The 19,586-nt window shown below is 37.7% G+C and overlaps 1 protein-coding gene across 7 annotated transcripts in view; it reads right to left on the reverse strand.

Moving 5' to 3' along the window:
* LOC129774820 (uncharacterized) overlaps positions 1-19,586 on the reverse strand; it is a 676,155-nt gene that overhangs the window by 547,516 nt on the left and 109,053 nt on the right. For 2 of the 7 annotated variants that reach the window (XM_055778821.1, XM_055778816.1), the window contains one exon: positions 13,382-13,449. The exons of the other annotated variants lie outside the window; for them this stretch is intronic. The gene's annotated coding sequence lies outside the window, so the exon portion shown is untranslated. The remainder of the gene's footprint in view (positions 1-13,381; positions 13,450-19,586) is intronic. 7 annotated transcript variants of the gene reach the window in all.

Here is a 19,586-nt window from a genome sequence, read left to right on the forward strand (position 1 = left end):
ATGGCCGGGCCCTCGTGCTGCTTCAATAGTGGTAGTAAGCGCTTCTGTAGGCACTCCTTAAGGTAAACCTGCCCGTTTACCGAGCCGGTCATCACGAAGGGGGCGCTCCGCTTTCCGCAGGAGCAGATCGCTTGCCACACCATGTACTTTTTGGCAAACTTGGATAGTTTCTGCTTGCGAATCTCCTCCGGAACGCTGAATTTGTCCTCTGCGGAGAAGAACAATAGGCCCGGCAGCTGACGAAAGTCCGCTTTGACGTAGGTTTCGTCGTCCATTACCAGGCAATGCGGCTTCGTCAGCATTTCGGTGTACAGCTTCCGGGCTCGCGTCTTCCCCACCATGTTTTGCCTTTCGTCGCGGTTAGGAGCCTTCTGAACCTTGTATGTACGCAGGCCCTCCCGCTGCTTGGTCCGCTGGACGAATGAACTTGACAAATTCAGCTTATTGGCGACATCCTGGACCGAACTTCTCGGATCACGTCTAAACTGCTTAACTACGCGCTTGTGATCTTTTTCACTGACGGAGCATCCATTTTTGCCGTTCTTCACCTTCCGGTCGATGGTTAGGTTCTCGAAGTATCGTTTTAGTACTCTGCTGACCGTGGATTGGACGATTCCCAGCATCTTACCGATGTCCCGATGTGACAACTCCGGATTCTCGAAATGAGTGCACAGGATTAATTCACGACGCTCTTTTTCGTTCGACGACATTTTTCCAAATTTACGAAAAATTGACAGTGAAGCATGGCCAACGTGATCTATACACTCTTATCTGATTATAAGCGAAAGCTGAAGATATAATTCCTAAAAATTAAATTTCTACAGCGTTTTTTCCGTGATGCAATTTGATGTGACACACCCTTTATGACCAGCTTGTGTATTGTTCTCGCGAGTGCAAAGTTGGATCAACCATCTTCAGCTCATTCAATGAAACACGTAAACCGTCGGTCCTTTGCTGAAAAAAAATGTCTACTAAACAAATAATTCTAACATTTGCGATGCGTTCTAAAGAAAATTTCCGGGGTGATACATATTCGATTTGAATAAAATTATTTTTTAGTCCTCCGTCTACACTGCGGATGTGTCCTGGACACAACATCCTGTATATTTTTACTTGAAATTAGCGTTGTACTTTTTTCTTTTCTTTCTTTTCCTAGCGTTGTACTTAAATTATTATTTTTTCATATTTTTCAATGAAAATTCAAATATTTTTCAAAAAGTCATTTATTACAAAAAATTGTGTAGGAGCTACCATTTTTTAGATATATGAATTCATACAAAAAAGGGTAATTTTTTTCCGGATAACTATCTAGACTAATATTGGAAAAACAATCAGTATGCTTAGTAAGTTGATATCCTCACTTGAACAAAATTTGAAAGATAAAATTATTTTTAGAGTGCTACCGGTCTCGTAGACGAGTTGGCGCGAAATCCTTCAGGCTGGTAATGATAATCATGACGGGAGGCTGTGTGAATAGAATTAATTCTAGTCTATACAGAAAGATATGCGTATAAACTTAATCAAGGGCATTATGACGATGAACGAATTACCGTTTAATATTTTTATGCTATTGAGATTAGTTCTCAGTGATGCGTCAAGAAGCCCATCCTGAACTGATGGATATGGACATGAACTTATATCATTAATTAATATTCATCCATTTGGGATCTCTTCCGGAAAAAAGATGTTCCCTCATCTGGATACACTTAAGCTAATCAGCTAATCATTTATCCCGTATTAATGCAAGCGAAGCTCGATTTCAGGACGACGGGTGCTTTCAATTAATAGCTGATTTATTTCGAAGCGAACTCAATTAAAATTGGTTGTGGAAACTGTTGCATCCCGTGTTTGAATTGCCAGTATAAAAAAACATCTTCTCTAGCAGTTTCCTAACACACAACCATATACACGTACAGACACATACATCTATCCCTCGGCAACTCGAAAATGTTTTGTACTCAATTAAATCAACATTGGGGAAAGTTTCATTAGCATTCTGTGCATAACGTAGATCATGTGTGTAAGGGGGAGAGGAGGGGACGCTGCTTGGAGGGAGCACAATATATTAGGAACATTGGGTTGGCTCTCAGCAGGGCGAATTCATTCCTTCGCATGGGGGTATTGATAAAATTGATAGAAACGTTTAAACGAACTCTTGGATCGGGACCGCACGCTTAAAGCTCATTTAATTGAGTAGTTCATATACATTACATCAAAAAGTACCGAGATTTAAACAGAATATTAATTATTCATTCGGATCATTCGGATGCATTGTATTGCATTCAAAATAGCATCGTTTTGAAATTATATACTTCTGCAAACGTATAATCTATTGATAAAAAAAAATACAACAGACCTCATGTGCCTTTTTGACGTAGGACTACGTATTTCATTTCTGCACCGGGGTGTAAGTTCAAAGTTGCGAAAGCGAGAGAATGACGCTGAACTGCAAGGTTTTGAACGTTAACACCTCTTTACCGGCTGAATGGAGTGGTATAATCATCATTCCATCCGAAAGATAAAATGTCAACGAGTTATATGATTGTCACTTATTGGTCCAAAAAATCGTTTCAATAGCTTAAATATTGCTTTGTAAGCAAGCTATTAAAGTCATAACAATCTAGCTCATTTATGATGATTGGTGATCGCAATGTGTTCCCGAACACGGACGCAAAATCTAGGCACCTGGAGAAACCGTCATAGCGAATACATGCAAGCTGTGATTTCTTTTGCTCGCTTGCATTAGTGTTTGGGAAACCATAGCGGACACAGGCAAGGCGTGAGTACTTTTACTCGCATCAGTTTCTGTTCTGCTTTCGCATGGCACAGTCGTGAGAAATTGTTTGCGTGTGAATGCGTCCGAGCGAAGGAATATTCGCACCCATATACGCATTCGACTTGGTGTTCCCGTGATGCAATCCAATAGCATCAGTGCTTTCGCATGGAACAGTCACGAAAAATTGCCACAAGGTTATATAGACTTTATTTCGTTTTCACCGTGAAATGGCGCCCTCAGTTTCTATTCTGCGCATGGAGTGATCATGAAAAATCTCGTGTTATTCTCATGAATCACATATCAAACATCTTCAGTTGCTTTTACAAGGCCACTCAAATCACATCGGTTCATTTTGGGACCACCAACAAGTTCGAAAGAGTTGAATTTTATGTTAATAACAATTCTATACTCATACTCATACTCCCACACAGTAAAAAGAAAAACTTTCAGCAATCTTTCAAAATATTTATTCATTAATTAAGAATTGATTCAGATGTAATTTCAAATAAATGATTACCGAGCCAACGGTAGTCCTACGTAAACCTTGCGGTTATATCGCAGATATAACCCACTTCTTGTTTTTTAGGTATACAAAATAAAACAGACCTCACGCGCCCTGTTTTAGGTAAACAATTAAAAAACAATTAAAAAAATCACAACTAAATTAGTGAAAGTGGAGCCTCTACCTTTCAAATATCAAAACACACAAAACAGTTGAAGTGCTCTTTGATTTTTTTTGTTCCTCCTGAAAACGCAAAAAGAAACACTTTTTTTCATTTACAAGAACAGGTCCCCCTCAAAACAATACTGTGACTTATATTGCAATTGACGTATGTCAATGACGTTCATGTCAATTCGACTGGCCAATGCACAATGGTCCAGGAGATGCATTTAAGTAGAAACCAGCATTTAGAGCTCCACAGTTATTCTCTAGACAAAAACTGTCTTCGACAAAGTTATTACATATGATAGAGCGCTCATTTTCATTTTGCCAAAAATAGGGTGACCAACATTTTCGATTAAATAAAAAATCTAATTTTCTTATCTTTATAGAAAGAGGTAAACATAGTTCGACAATGTTGTTGTCCATCTTTGTAGAACAAAGTTTTTTTCTATCTCTTGAAATAACCGATATAGGCCTTTTTCCTAATTTGCGTTGTGGTCACCATTTTAGAACAAAAAAACAGTTTTTTTTTAGTTTTTTGCTCTAACTTTTATGTTTTAAATTCTACATATAAACTGTCTTCGAAAGACTTTTAGAACATACCGATACAAACATTTTGCGATGTAGAACTTGTCAATATATCCACCTCAATCAAAGTTATTGATATTTCATCCCAAAAAATACATTCTCTGCAATTCTTTCTGGGGCAAACATAAAAAATGTGTGTTCACGGTATTTGAAAGAATAAATTTCACTCTATATAAGACGTGATTTTCAAAACTTTTTTATTTTTGTGTTTGAGTAATTTAAAATTGAAATCATGAGTTTTTGGGTAAACGAACATCAATAACTTTAAGTAGGATTAGAATATTGACAAGTGCATCGCAAAATGTTGGAATCGATAAGCTCTAAAAGTCGTACGAAGACAGTTTTGATGTAGAATTTGAAATTAAAAAGTTAAAACAAAAAAAAACGTTTTTTCATGGTTAGCATAATGCAACTTAGATAGAAAGCGCCAAAAACAACTTTGTGCGCATTTTCAACTTTGTGCTCATTTTTCTGTTATCAAAAATAGGGTGACCAAAATTGTCGATGAAATGAAAAATCTAACTTTCTTATCTTTATAGATAGAGATAAACATAGCTCAACAATGTTGTAGCCCCAATCATTTTAAACAACTTTGTATAACAGAGCTTTTTTATATCTTTGAATATAATCGATTTAGCACTTTTTTTTCTAAGTTGCATTAGGGTGACCATGAAAAAACGGGTTTTTTTCCTTTAACTTTTATATTTCAAATTCCACATCAAAGCTGTCTTCGTACGACTTTTAGAGCTCATCAATTCCATCATTTTGCGATGCAGATCTTGTCAATATCTTAATCCTACTTAAAGTTATTGATGTGTTTACTCATGATTTCAATTTTAATTTACTCAAACACAAAAAAAAATGACATAGTGTTGGAAATCACACATCATGTAGATTGAAATATGCTCTTTCAAATGCTGTAAATAAACTTTGTTCATGTTTGCCCCAGAAAGAATGACGAACAATTGAAGAGAGCGTATTTTTTGGAAAGAAATATCAATAATTTTGAGTAAAGTTGAGATATTGACAAGTTCTGCATCGCAAAATATTTGTATTATCAAGCTCTAAAAATCTTCCGAAGACAGTTCTCATGTAGAATTTGAAATACAAAAGTTAGATAAAAAAACAGTTTTTTTCATGGTGACCCTAACGTAACTTAGAAAAAAGGCGCTATATCAGTTATAGAGATAGAAAAAAAACTTTGTTCTAGAAAGATGTCTCAAATAACTAGGACTATAACATTGTCGAATAATGTTTACCTCTATCTGTAAAGATAAGAAAGTTAGATTTTTTTATTTCATCGATAGTTTTGGTCACCCTATTTTTGATAACATAAAATTGAGCGCTTTATCGTATGTAACAACTTTGTCGAAGATAGTTTTTGTCTAGAGAACAACTGTCGAGCTCTAAATGCTAATTTCCACATAAATACATCTCCTGGACCATTGTGCATTGTGCAATGGCCAGTGTCCACAATATCTCAGATTACAGTGAAACACTTTTTGGGAACCACAGTGAAACACACACTGAAACAAAAATTATTTTAAAAATTGAAATTCATTTCTCTCAAAAACATATGTTTTTAAATTCTCAAAGAGTCCCTACAAATTTCAACAAGTCATCCAAACATCATACGATAGGAACTTCTACTGAGAAATTTTTTTTCAATAATTTTTTCATGTTTTGTTTTATATACAACTAATTCTAATTTTGTTTGGAGTCACGGTAGCGATATAGGATTCGACAAAGTTTTAGATTTTATTGAAATATGAACTTTTGTAGATGACGCCAACTTCCTATCTTTTATAGTTTCTGGAATATATGGCATTTCTGAAAAACTCATCGAAACATTTTTGAGTGTAAATTCTCACGTTTCACATGTTTCTGACATGCTTATAAATAGACAAAAAAAAATTGCGAGAGATGTTCGCGATAATTCACAAACAAAAATGTTACGAGTTGAACATTAGCAGTAATTTTTCAAAGAAAACATGAGAAAGTTGTTGCTGGGAAAACTCTTTCACTGTAGAAGTGACTTTCTTCCGATGTATGAATGACTTGTTGGTAATATTACGGGCTATTCATGTGTATTTTACTCGGAATTTTAAAAAAAAACATATTTTTGAGAAAAATAGATTTTTATTTTCAAACTATTTTTTAATGATTTTTTTCATTTGTTTGAAATTATTTAATGAAAACATGAATTATTTTCTACACTTCATTATTTAACCAACATTTTGTAGTTCTTGAGCTTTTGAGTGAGAAATTTTTTTGGGATTTTGTGTTTTTTCCAACTTTTTTTTCGAAAAATCTTAACATAGAAAATATAAGACCTACAAAATGTTGGTTTACAGAATGAAATGTAGGAAATCATTCAAGTTTTTAACCAAAAATATTAACAAATTTAAAAAAAAAAACATCAAATTGGAACAACAATATCTTGATATTTAAAATGGTTTGTCATTACTAGACGAAAATGGAAGAACCCCTTGCATCGTTGTATCGTTTTCCTATAGGGGTCTACTGTGTACTAAATAAACAACAGCAGGCAGGCAATCAAACATCGGCTAAAAGAGTGAAACATATAGAGGGGAAGAATAGATTTTTTTTGTATAGAGTTGAAATTTAAAAAAAATGAATAGTGGTATTATTGCGAAGGCCTTTTTTGTAGATCAGATTTATTTTATATATCCCGACCACCGAAGGCAAAAGTGTTCTTTGTTCCCCATCAAAAATATTTTTTTCTCAAAATCATATTTTTAAAAATTCCGATCAAAAACAACATAAATAATATATTATATATCATTAACCGACAAGTCACTCATTCATCGGAAGAAGGGCATTGCTACAGGGAAAAAGTTTTCATAACAAAACATTGTCATGATTTCTTTGAAAAATTACTATTAATGTTTAACTCGGATCATTTTAACGTGTAAATTACGCGATTGACATATTCTTCAAACATTTTCCATTTAGCAATATGTCAAGAACATGTCAAACGTTAGAATTTACACACAAGAATCAGACGAACAGTTTTTCAAGAGTTTCCATACAAAAATATCATATATTCCAGAAACTATAAAAGATAGAAAGTTGACGTCTTCGACAAAAGTTCATATTTCAATATGATCTAAAACTTTGCCGAATACACTATATCGCTATCTTGATTTTGAACAATATTAGAATTAGTTGTTGTTAGTTAAAGAAAACATGAAAAAGTTGTCGTTAGAAAAACTTCTTCCTGTAAAAGTGCCCATCTTCCAATGTATGGATGATTTGTAAGAGCTATTCATATAACTTTTTGAGAATTTCAAAAAATAAGTTTTTAAGAAAAATGTATTTCAATTCCCAAAATATTTTTTTTTTTCAGTGTAATTTTATAAAATTTTGTTTTTTTTTGTTTTCGAGTTATCATTTTTTGTGAAAAATTAAGAATCTTAAGATGAGTTGGCATGAAATTGGTCAATTATCCAGAAATTCAACAAATCTCAATTAGTTTTTTTTGCATCCATGCTGAGCCCTTGCATTTACCCATTTCAGATATTACCCTTCATATCTCGATTGCTATTCCCTAGAATTATATGATATGCGCAGAAAAGGCGTAATGGAGGAGGAGAAAAAAAGCTTCATTCAGAAGTTACTAATTTCCGTCTTAATAACGGCATAAGTTCTCGACAGAATGATTGTTACGGTGCGAGTGATGAAAACGCTTACACACCAAAAAAAAAAAAACAACATTATGCCTAATCCATCTTCGGCTATCAAGGAATGGGGGCTGCGCCTTTACAATGCCAACAGTTTTCCCTTCCATGCAAATGGGGCAGGAGGTGCGTTTGGGAGGCTGAGCACGCAGATTCAGCACCGAACGGGCGTTTCCAATGGTATCGTTGGGTCTGTCGGCACGTACCGTATTTTCATTCATCTCGGTCTGCGCTGGTGCCGGATGTCGTAGCCAATCTCATTTTTAATACATTTTTCATGTCTTGGCGCGACCCAAAAAATTTGAAGACAGCTATTCGGCGGAGTCACCCCGACGCTTTCAGCACATGTGAGGAAACGAACGCGATGAAGGAGCGCGTTTCAGCGCTCAACGATAAGTGAAATTTTCCACCCCACCACCGCCACCCACCCACGCACACCATAGACGCGCTTCCGACGGTTTGCAAGCTTTGAGAGAAAGCGTTCGTTCGTATTTCGTCATGCATGCATGAGGACGACTATACGTTTGATTGATTGGCAAATTTGACTTCGATTAATGCCATCCGTCAAGTTATTTGAAAGGAACAGGCTGTGGGGCGAGGAAATGGAATGTATTCTCGCATTATTATACCGACGACACTTTGGTGTAATTGTTACACACAACCATGATTGAAAATCTAGGATCATGAAAGGAATAAGCTTTTGAATTTCTGAGTAACGATTTCTACAATTGTCAGGACAAATATTTTTCTTCCAGGCGCGGATTTGCCCCCAGCCAAATGCGTGTGTGTCATACCCTCAAATCAACACAAGGAAAGAAAACGAGTCGTTTTCAACGAGCAGCTTTATGAAGCAACGAGCAAAAAATCTCGGATCAACGTATAACGTCTGCCTTTCGTACAAAACGAGGGCGACATACAGAAACACAAATAATCATAAAAACGTCTAAACCATCATCCCAAAAGCTCCGCAGAGGTAAGACCAGCGGGAATAGGACCAGGGGATACATGAAAATAACATTTTTACGTGCCTAAAATGCTTCGGTCGGTTATGGAGCGTCGCACATTTCCACTCGGGTTTAGGGAGGCTATTGCGACCCCCGGGCAAATACATTCCTAAGTGCATTTGGCCCGGACCCAGACTGAGTGATGTGATTCTTCTGCTCGGATGAAATGAATTCGAGCCTGCCGCCGGCTAATAAGTTTTTGTGACCGAGGGATGAGTACCAATTCATAATTAATTTGAGGGTTTGATGAGCCCTGGGGGATCAACTTCACCCTCGATAGAGATCATTATGCTCAGAGGTTATCCAGTGGTATGCTGTTGGGCGTGATTTGAGAAAGCCAAAGTTTATTACCAACTTGGAGTGCCGATTCTTCACATTCGTACCCTCCAATCTATCACATCTTGCATATTACAATGATCTTCTATTGCTCAGAATTTTTGCACTTGTTATCAGTTATGAATCATCAAAAAGTCATAACTAATACTGGAAGCCATTTTCGGGGAATCTGTAAATTCTTTGTGGAATTTAATAGCCATTTCAAGCCAATACCATATATTAGGCTGTCAAAAAAGTCGTGCGGTATTTCCACGAGGTGTCGTTGTAAGCGCGTAGTTCTAGTTGTATTCATTGTATCGAGTCATACTATAGCTTGTTGGAAAGGTATTTTTGCGCGCTATAATATAGTCCTTGGCAGTGTTTTGTTTGGTTAAGTCGTTCGTGAGTTATAGTGTCGCAAATATGGAGCAAAATAAAGAGAAAATCCGACATACTTTACAGTACTACTATGACAAAGTCAAAAATGCATCTCAAGCTGCCAATAAAATTTGTGCAGTTTATGGACCCGATACAGTTTCCATTTCCACCGCACAACGATGGTTTCAACGTTTTCGTTCTGGTGTAGAGGTCGTCGAAGACACGCTCCGGAAGGCCTGTCGTCGAAAATTGCGACAAAATCGCTGAATTAGCCGAGAAAGACCGGCATAGTAGCAGCCGTAGCATCGGCCAAGAGCTGGGGATAAGTCATCAAACCGTTATTAACCATTTGAAGAAGCTTGGATTCACAAAGAAGCCTGATGTATGGGTGCCACACACGTTGACGCAAAAAAACATCTTTGACCGTATCGACGCATGTGAATCGCTGCTGAATCGCAACAAAATCGACCCGTTTCTGAAGCGGATGGTGACTGGCGATGAAAAGTGGGTTACTTACGACAACGTGAAGCGCAAACGGTCGTGGTCGAAGCCCGCTGAAGCGGCTCAGACGGTGGCCAAGCCCTCATTAACGGACAGGAAGGTTCTGCAGTGTGTTTGGTGGGATTGTCAACGAATAATCTATTATGAGCTGCTTCCCTATGGCCAAAGGCTCAATTCGGACCTGTACTGCCAACAACTGGACCGCTTGAAGGTAGCACTCATGAAGAAGAGGCCATCATTGATAAACAGAGGCCGCATTGTCTTCCATCAGGACAACGCCAGGCCACACACTTCTTTAGTGACGCGCCAGAAGCTCTGGGAGCTCGGATGGGAGGTTCTTTTGCATCCGCCGTATAGTCCGGACCTCGCATCAAGTGACTACCACCTGTTTTTGTCCATGGCGAACGAGCTAGGTAGTCAGAAGTTAGCCACAAAAGAGACCTGTGAAAATTGGCTATCCGAGTTTTTTGCCAATAAGGAAGCGAGCTTCTGTAACAGGGGTATAATGAAGTTGGCATCTCGTTGGGAACAAGACATCGAACAAAACGGCGCATATTTGACTTAAAACAGATGATTGTAACTAATTTTATGAACAAATGAAAATACAAAAAAAATACCGCAGGGCTTTTTTGACAGCCTAATATAAGTATTCTACGTTAATTTTACTTTATGTTGTATTTTTTATAACTCTGAATAGTCTAAAATCAGACTGCAAATCTTTACTAGTTTACAATTTGATCAATAAAATGCTTATAGTGAAACGTGGATTCCTTCAGATTGCAATTCTGGTAATACATGCTTTATCAAATGAATTTAATTGGCAATTTGGCAAGGAATTTCCGACAGAATGGTTTCATCACAGTTGTGATTTTTTATTTCATCGACAATTTTGGTCACCCTATTTCTGAAAATATGAAGATGGGCGCTCTATCACATGTAACAACTTTGTCGAAGAAAGTTTTTGTCTAGGGAATAACTGTCGAGCTCTAAAGGGTGTGTCACATCAAATTGCATCACGGAAAAAACGCTGTAGAAATTTAATTTTTAGGAATTATATCTTCAGCTTTCGCTTATAATCAGATAAGAGTGTATAGATCACGTTGGCCATGCTTCACTGTCAATTTTTCGTAAATTTGGAAAAATGTCGTCGAACGAAAAAGAGCGTCGTGAATTAATCCTGCGCACTCATTTCGAGAATCCGGAGTTGTCACATAGTCACAGAGTACTAAAACGATACTTCGAGAACCAAACCATCGACCGGAAAGTGAAGAACGGCAAAAATGGATGCTCCGTCAGTGAAAAAGATCACAAGCGCGTAGTTAAGCAGTTTAGACGTGATCCGAAAAGTTCGGTCCGGGATGTCGCTAATAAGCTGAATTTGTCAAGTTCATTCGTCCAGCGGACCAAGCAGCGGGAGGGCCTGCGTACATACAAGGTTCAGAAGGCTCCTAACCGCGACGAATGGCAAAACATGGTGGGGAAGACGCGAGCCCGGAAGCTGTACACCGAAATGCTGACGAAGCCGCATTGCCTGGTAATGGACGACAAAACCTACGTCAAAGCGAACTTTCGTCAGCTGCCGGGCCTGTTGTTCTTCTCTGCAGAGGACAAATTCAGCGTTCCGGAGGAGATTCGCAAGCAGAAACTATCCAAGTTTGCCAAAAAGTACATGGTGTGGCAAGCGATCTACTTTTGGGGAAAGCGGAGCGCCCCCTTCGTGATGACCGGCTCGGTAAACGGACAGGTTTACCTTAAGGAGTGCCTACAGAAGCGCTTACTACCACTATTGAAGCAGCACGAGGGCCCGACCATCTTCTGGCCGGATCTCGCTTCGTGCCAAAGGACTTCGTGTTCAAAGGACGTGTTGGAGAGGTACGAAGCCAGATTATGAAGCAGGCCCTCCGGAAGAACCCAAAAGTTGTCAAATCGGAGGCGGACTTCAAGAGAAAATGGATTTCTGTTCAAAAAAAACTACAACCTGACGTTGTACAGAACCTTATGGATGGGGTAAAGAGGAAGGTGCGAGCATACGGGCTTGGGCTCGAAGTATGAATGAAAAGAAAATGCCAAAAGTTGTTTAATAGTTTTTATTTTACTGTCTAAAATTTTCAAAAGGATCGGTCTACTGGGCGAATTTCTACAGCGTTTTTTCCGTGATGCAATTTGATGTGACACACCCGTTAGATGCCATTTTCACTTAAATGCACCTCCTGGACCATTGTACATTGGTATTATATTAGATTCCTTATCATGTCTGGAATAAACATTACCTCGACAGGCATTGATTTGATTCATTGCACAATACGTTAATTTGATTGACAAGTTTGACGTAGGACTACGTATGGGGGTAGCATGAAAATCTAAACACTGAACGTGTAAGAAATAATGCAAGATTTCCAATGCTTAAAACTCTACCATTTCTTAATAGATCGCAAAGATGATTGTATCAAATGATTGGAAATATTTTTATCATAATGAATAAAACAAATAATCATGATAAAAAAATATGTTTTTTTTAGATAAACATTTGAATAATTGCAAAATTGCAAGCGTGATCTAAACGTGCTAAGTCCCTCGTTTTGAGGCTGTTTTAGAGAAAAGGCAGCTAGACGAACAGGAGAATACAAACTAAACAACTGAGAAAACAAACCGTGTATATAATTCTATAGAGAAGAATAACAAAAATGAGAAGCAATACATAGCGTCGCAAGCCCCAGCCCTGAATGATTCTCCAGTCAATAAGTTTTAAATTCGCCCCTCCACCAAATTGCGCATTGTTTCTGTGTTCTAAGTGGCTCCATAAGGCAACGAATGTCAAGGTGGATATGAACAAGATATTTTCCAGTGTTGAGACCTATTCTTCGATTAAGAACTGATGGTAAAAGTTCGTTCCACAGAAATCGATTTCGGATTTTCTGTTGTCGTTCCGAGAGTACGCATACAATTTTATGCTTCTTGTACAGTTTGCGATGAAGTGGTTTTTATATCTTCAACGTTCCGTTTTTCAACTTTTTCGTTACATGATTTTTTTTTCCGGTACTTTTAACCTTTTCAAAAGTTACGCGAGAATTGATGATTGGAAGAAAGTGATTTGGTCAGATGAAACCTAAATAAGGTTAATCGGGTCTGATGGTATCATACGCCAATGAGCACCCGGCGGAAACTTAAAAAGGGAGTGTTTGAAGCAAACAATTATATTATATGCAATGTCATAATTTGTCAAGTGACTCAACAAATTTTCACCATGTGCAGGTAGAGTCATGGTTCGCGGAAACTCGAATCCATTGACGGAATAATGACAAAAGTGGGTTTTCTGAACATATTGAGTAATCAAGATACCAGAAGTTTGCAAATGTTGAATCTTGGTCGTTGGAATATATTCCAGAAAATTAAGTTTAAAAAATATTTATTACTAAATCAATTAATTTTTAGAGGGAAACCAAAAATTGCTCACCACCTATGAAGTTTGCTTCCGATGGCCCACTGAAAATATGTTGCTATCCTGTACTGGTAACATGCGCTCTGTAATGAAATAATATTATTTTGTATTAGCGACGAGTGTCAATCTAAAATTATATAAGTATGCTGAGCTTTGGCTTGATGTACAGTGATTATACTCTATTAATTCAATGAGGATGATGAAAGCCTCATCATTTTTCTCTATCTATAATAAAGTCGTTGGTATTGATAATAATTCGGAATGAGGCAGAGAATTTTACTACAGTGTATATTAGATTGTCAATGAAAATGGTCATCTTGAATTTTCGAACGGGACTTCTTGTTGATTCTCGCGAAAAAATACTCTATGCAAAATTTCAGATCAATCGGATTTTATTTACTAGTGTCACAAAGACGTCATAGTTTGAGTTTTTTTTTTGAAAAAACATAAAATCACCAGAGAAAAAATCATGGAATCAACACGAAATGGGAATTAAAAAAAATAGGCATGAAATTACCTTAAAATTTTATTAAACGTCGAGATTTACTGCTATTTCGATTTTTTTTTTCGAACATCGACATCGTGAGGGGCAAAGAATCGCACATGTTGAATTGAACTTTTGCGATATTTTGTAACAAACATCAATGATTCATCATAAGTCATTAACATCATTAGTAGCGTGTGTAAGCATCATCTGAGAGGAGATGGGATATTAATGACTTGCTCCTTGTTGAAGCCTATTATTCTAGCTAGACAATCTTTAGGGGTCATACCAGAAATCGCTTCGTCCAACGGTCCGCATTGGTCGGCCAATTTCTCAGACTGCTCACTCTCAAATATTGATCAGTACCGCTCAAGTTTAAATGTTCACGAAAGAAAGATTCAAGGGGTATTTTAGTCTAGAATTTTTTAAAAATAACAATTTTTTTCACTTCATATTTCTAAAGTTTGGATAGTCAAGAGTGTACCATTGAAAGTACTTTTCGAAAATCCCATTATTTTCAGAGTTAGAGTCATTTTATTCATGCGCTATCTAGTATGGCTCTGACACAAAACTTCAGAGGCGATTCTCTCGAAACTAGTTTTTTTTTCCAAGATGACGAACACGATATCTCATTTTCTATTGAACCGATTTATTTCAAATTCATATTTATTAAATTCATGTTTATTAACTTCATATTTATCAATATTCATACATCTCTCTATCGCATGAACCAATAAAAAACATGTTATGACGTAGGACAACGTCTTCAGATTCGCATATCCACGCATATGAGGCACAGTCGTTATTGCGATATCTGTTATGTTATGAATCTAATAAAAAAATTAAACAATTTGACGATAAAACTGGGTGTTTTATTTCGACTTTACTAGCTACTAGTTTTCCCACACAACGCAACGAACAATCTTTTTGCCTACAATTTGAGAACATTAGGAATTGCAGTAGTATTGGCAAAATAACTAAAGATTTTCAAAAACACTGCAAGAAAACTGTTTTTCGCACAAAATTCGTTGTCACGTCGCAAATCATAACCCAATATTATCACAGTTTTGACGTAGAACTACATCTTCCATTAGTATAGTGCGGTGTAAGTTCAAAGTTTCGGAAATGAAAGCATGACGTAAGAGAAACAAGATTTTGAGCGTTAATACCTCTTTACCGACTCAACAAATGGTAAATGTCTACGAATTATATGGTTGTTACTTATTGACACGCAAACTTGTTTCAGTAGCTCAAACATTGCTTTGGAAATAGGCTCGACAAAAATAACCCTCGACAAAAAAATTGGAGTAGCGGAGTGCAAACATTCCGGTAGGACCTTTCCATACAGAGATACTTCAATGAAAAAATCACCCTTTCATCTTTCATGAAAAAAATATTCAAATTTTTCGCATCGTTTTCAAAAAAAGGTGTAGTGTTTTAGAAAATCATCTGTAACTTTGCAAATTTCGCCGTAAGTTCAAATAGCTTTTGGTATGAAATATCACACTTACAACGAGCCTAAACTTGAAATTGTATGATCGATATTACGCGAGATATTGATCACTAAAGCCAGCTACCGAGAAATAATGGATTACTTATTCCCCAACCTAATATAATCTGACAAAAAAAAATCTAAAAAATATACTCTTGTGATGATTCGGAGTATTTATTATTGATGGTCACAAATCGAGTCTCAGATTTGAAAATTCCCCATTCATGAAGTCAACACCAAATTCAATTAGATTTGATAGCAACTCATTCAGAAATTAATCTGCGTACGTATTTTATTTATCTGATTGAAATTAACAAAACACAAGCGAACAAATCACACAGCTTAAATATATTTTTTGTGCGAAATATATGTCTCACTCTACCCATAATTTTTCCCGACAATTTTGTTTGTATCTTGCAATACCCGATTCTCACATCTAGACCCCGAACGTGGCGTCCGCAATGCGTGATTTCTTATCGTTCGCACTTGATGAAACTTTATGATACAAAATCATTCAGCGGATCGGAGAACGTTTGCGGAGGCGTCGGATTGAAGCACAAAAAAATGGACGCGATTTAGGTTGGATTGATGACCGTTGTTATGAACGGAGTATCTTTTGTTTTTGTTTTGCGATATATGTGGGGGCCTCCACCACCACGAGAAAAAAAAAACTCACACGTGGGAGCATTAAAGTGATCCTTTTTATGGTTCCATCGCAATGGTTTTATATCATTTTTTTTTTCATCTTATCGCTCGCACCGAAAATTCACTTGAATCTGAATATGAGCGAGCGGTACCACCCGTGGACAACGATTTCAACTCGCTTGATAGAAATAAATTGTTTTGAATTAAATAAAAAATATAACATAAAAAGGTTACCAAAGGATGGAAATCAAAATGCCCAAAGCTTCTGTTTTTGTCTGTCGATTGTTATCAGCAGAGTACGAATGCTATTTCAAAAGTACCGTTATTATCCAAGCGGCTTTGGAATGAATCTTGGATAGAATGTTTCCATCAATAGATCCTTTTGATGTTGTGCCTGAATCCCAAAGAAGTCCGTTTCGGATATTATCACATAATTAAGACGAATTTGATTAAGAAAAATTTCTCAAAACATGCGATAGTTACTAATATTCAAATGACTTGTTTGTAGGACGTGGCTTTAATAACACAAATGGCAGAATAGAACTGCTTCAATGAAAATCATGAATATTTTTCTGTGGGTACAGACGTTAACAAAGCATTTCAACGATTTTTTCTCTCGATTAATTAGCATATAAATTAAAAGCACTCTCACTTTTTGTGTCTGATTATAATCCTAATATGCTTTAAACCTCACTGTAGAGACTATCCCGTATCCGTCAGCAGTTTAAACCGAGCATAGAATCTGGGGCATCCCGATCCAGGAAAATAAACTAATTATGCTTTTCTTTGGAGGCAATAAATCCGAAGATGGGAGCGCATGTTCATGATAAGGTGTTGTGCGTACCGCATCCGGGATGGGGAAGGACGGGGTGGTTGGTTGTGGTAAATACCCAATTATTAATGAAACCTGACCTTTTTGCAAACGATTAGTGAGGTAATAAAATAAGCCCTGCCCCTACCCGTTATCAGGGAGATAAATGTAAACGTCAATAATTCCTACAAAGAAGAGAAAAGAAAATCAAACAAATTAGCAAATATGATGATATGCATCATATTAATTAGAAACTTTCAGTCGTAAATTGAATTGAATAAATGTGCTAAAAATAATTATATTCAGCATTGTTGGTAGGTATTTGCCAGCAAAGCCAGAAAAGATGTATCACTTCAATGCTATATACGGTAACCATTCCCAGGCGGAAATCAATTAAACCATCCCATTCGGTTGTCACTAATTGTGTCATTACGAAGCCACTTTGAGAACTTTTCAGTTCCGCCTCACACGCACACGACCTCTAAGACTCCCCTCGAAGAACCCCTCAAAAGCACCCAAAATTTCAGCGCGTGGAATCTGGTGAAATTCAAATGAAATAATAATAATCATCATCATCATCGTCGTAATCACGAGAGTGTAATAACACGAAATGAAACAGAATTTAATATAAAATCGGTCGAAACGGGGCGGGCGGAACAAACGGAACAAGAAAAACGTCACGCTCGATTTCGTCGGCAATATGGGAAAATAATATTATTTCTTTCCGCGGCCAGGGCCGCTGTTACAATATTTGCTCCGCCGCTGACGGAGGTCTCCAAATCAGGGCGAGAAAGGGGGTGACCGAGACAGAATACTGATGGCGTGGGATTCCCAATCGGAAGGAAGGCGCGATTTTCTCGCACACCATACGGATGAGGTCGCTACACACACACACACATCGTGAACGGGATTGGATACGCGACAGTGGGAGTCAACTTTCTTCCCCCTTAGGAGTTGGAAAGGCAAACGCATTTAGCGATTTTCTGTATGGCGTATATTTTGAATTATACTTGCCACAAAGGACGCAAATCGGCTTTTCCAAGGAACAACGCCCACCGTTACGCTGGCTGCCACCGTAGCCGATAGGGCGCGTGAATCGCTAAAGGTCGTCGTGAATTTTTCATTCCCTGCCCTGCTCGCAGAGATACATTCGGGATACGGGTGGAAAGTCGAAGGTTCCATTCATCCTTGTGAAAAGTTAATCAAAAGGTTGGAGAGTGAGCAAAATGAAAACCCTTAAGTAGCATAAAATCCGATTGTAATTCAATAAATAATTCTGAAATGTTTGCTTGGCGGGAATTGTGCATCCCCAGGATCCCAGTATCAAAAGACGTCGCTCGTTTAATTTAATTTTCTTTTCATGCGAGATATGATTCACAAGCCAAGATGAAAATGGGACATAACAGTTATTTACATTTCTCATTTGTCCTGAGCTTCCGTGGCACGTCGGCTTATCTTTACAATTTGAAGCTGTCCCAGTACGTGTGCGGGCTGTTCCCCAGGACCACCGCCACCATCACCACTCCCAGCTGAAGGAATTATCCGAAAAGGCTGCGGCTCGACGGCCCCAGGCAGGGTATATAACCGCAAGGGCAAAAGCATCGTCTTACGACGACCGGATCAGGAGAAGGGTAATTTTTGGACTGTTTGTTGGGAATCTCAAATAGAGTCGTTCTAGTCAGGTTGTGCGCTCCTTGTGAAAGGTCTGCTGTTTGCGGAGGATTTGGAAAGATTGATAACTTTGTAAGCGGGCGTTGCTCGAATTGCCAAACCAATTATCGAGGCGAAATTCAAATGGCAGCCACCAGGCAGCGACAATATTTGCTGTCGACCAGCTGTCGTTTGGGCAATTAGTGTCACTTTGAAACGTCCAGCTGGGTTTCCAAGAGATTAGAGCATTTCAACGGATAATGTACTTTCATGAAGAGACAATCTCCCTTTTCTCTGATATTCCATTTTAATTTCCGGAATTCTTTTATAAAACCGAACATCGACGGTTCTGCTGCCCTTAGCAGTGCCGAAAGTATTCACGTTCGCGACACTCAAATACGGCGAATTTCAGCCTGCCTTGTATTGATAACGTCAAGCTCATGCGAGAGTCGATAAATATGAAACAACACTATCAATGAACACCAGTGTAATGAACATCAACATCAGCTTGCCATGAAGTTCATTTTTCATTTACATCTTCATTTTCGTCAGGATATTCGTAACGTAAAAGTTGAAAATCATTGCGTGTTAGTGAAAATCAAAGCATGAAATTCAACGTCAACCAATTGAGAGTGAAATCGATTAATGGTAAAGCATGGTCATTCATCACACGAAATTCTTGTGTTTGGCGATTTCGGCAACAGAATGTATTGATAACTCTTGCTATGTTTTATGAATTTACTCCCAATTGGCCGGAAATGGCATACACCCCCTATTATATGGGCAATGGGTGACAATAACAAAGGGCAATGGGTGAGCGGAAAACGAACATAATCTTGTTTTGATTTCCGGTTTAACGATACGCTCAACACCGAACAACGGTCAACGTTCAACGAAGATTAATGTTGCCTTTTCCGGATTCCTTGTCCATTCTTTTGTTCTAAATATGGAAATCAAACACGTTTTCAATAAAAATTCACTGCAAGCGATGAATATCAACTTAACGTTCGTGATAATCACATGAAACTGTTGACAGTAATGAAAGTGCCTAAATGCAGGCTTTCCGAAATTCGTCCATGCTGTTTTCGTTCATTATACCAGACAAAGATCACGCGTCTCGACTCATGTATTATACTCA

The sequence above is a fragment of the Toxorhynchites rutilus genome, chromosome 3, assembly GCF_029784135.1.
Source record: "Toxorhynchites rutilus septentrionalis strain SRP chromosome 3, ASM2978413v1, whole genome shotgun sequence".
Lineage (NCBI taxonomy): Eukaryota > Metazoa > Arthropoda > Insecta > Diptera > Culicidae > Toxorhynchites > Toxorhynchites rutilus.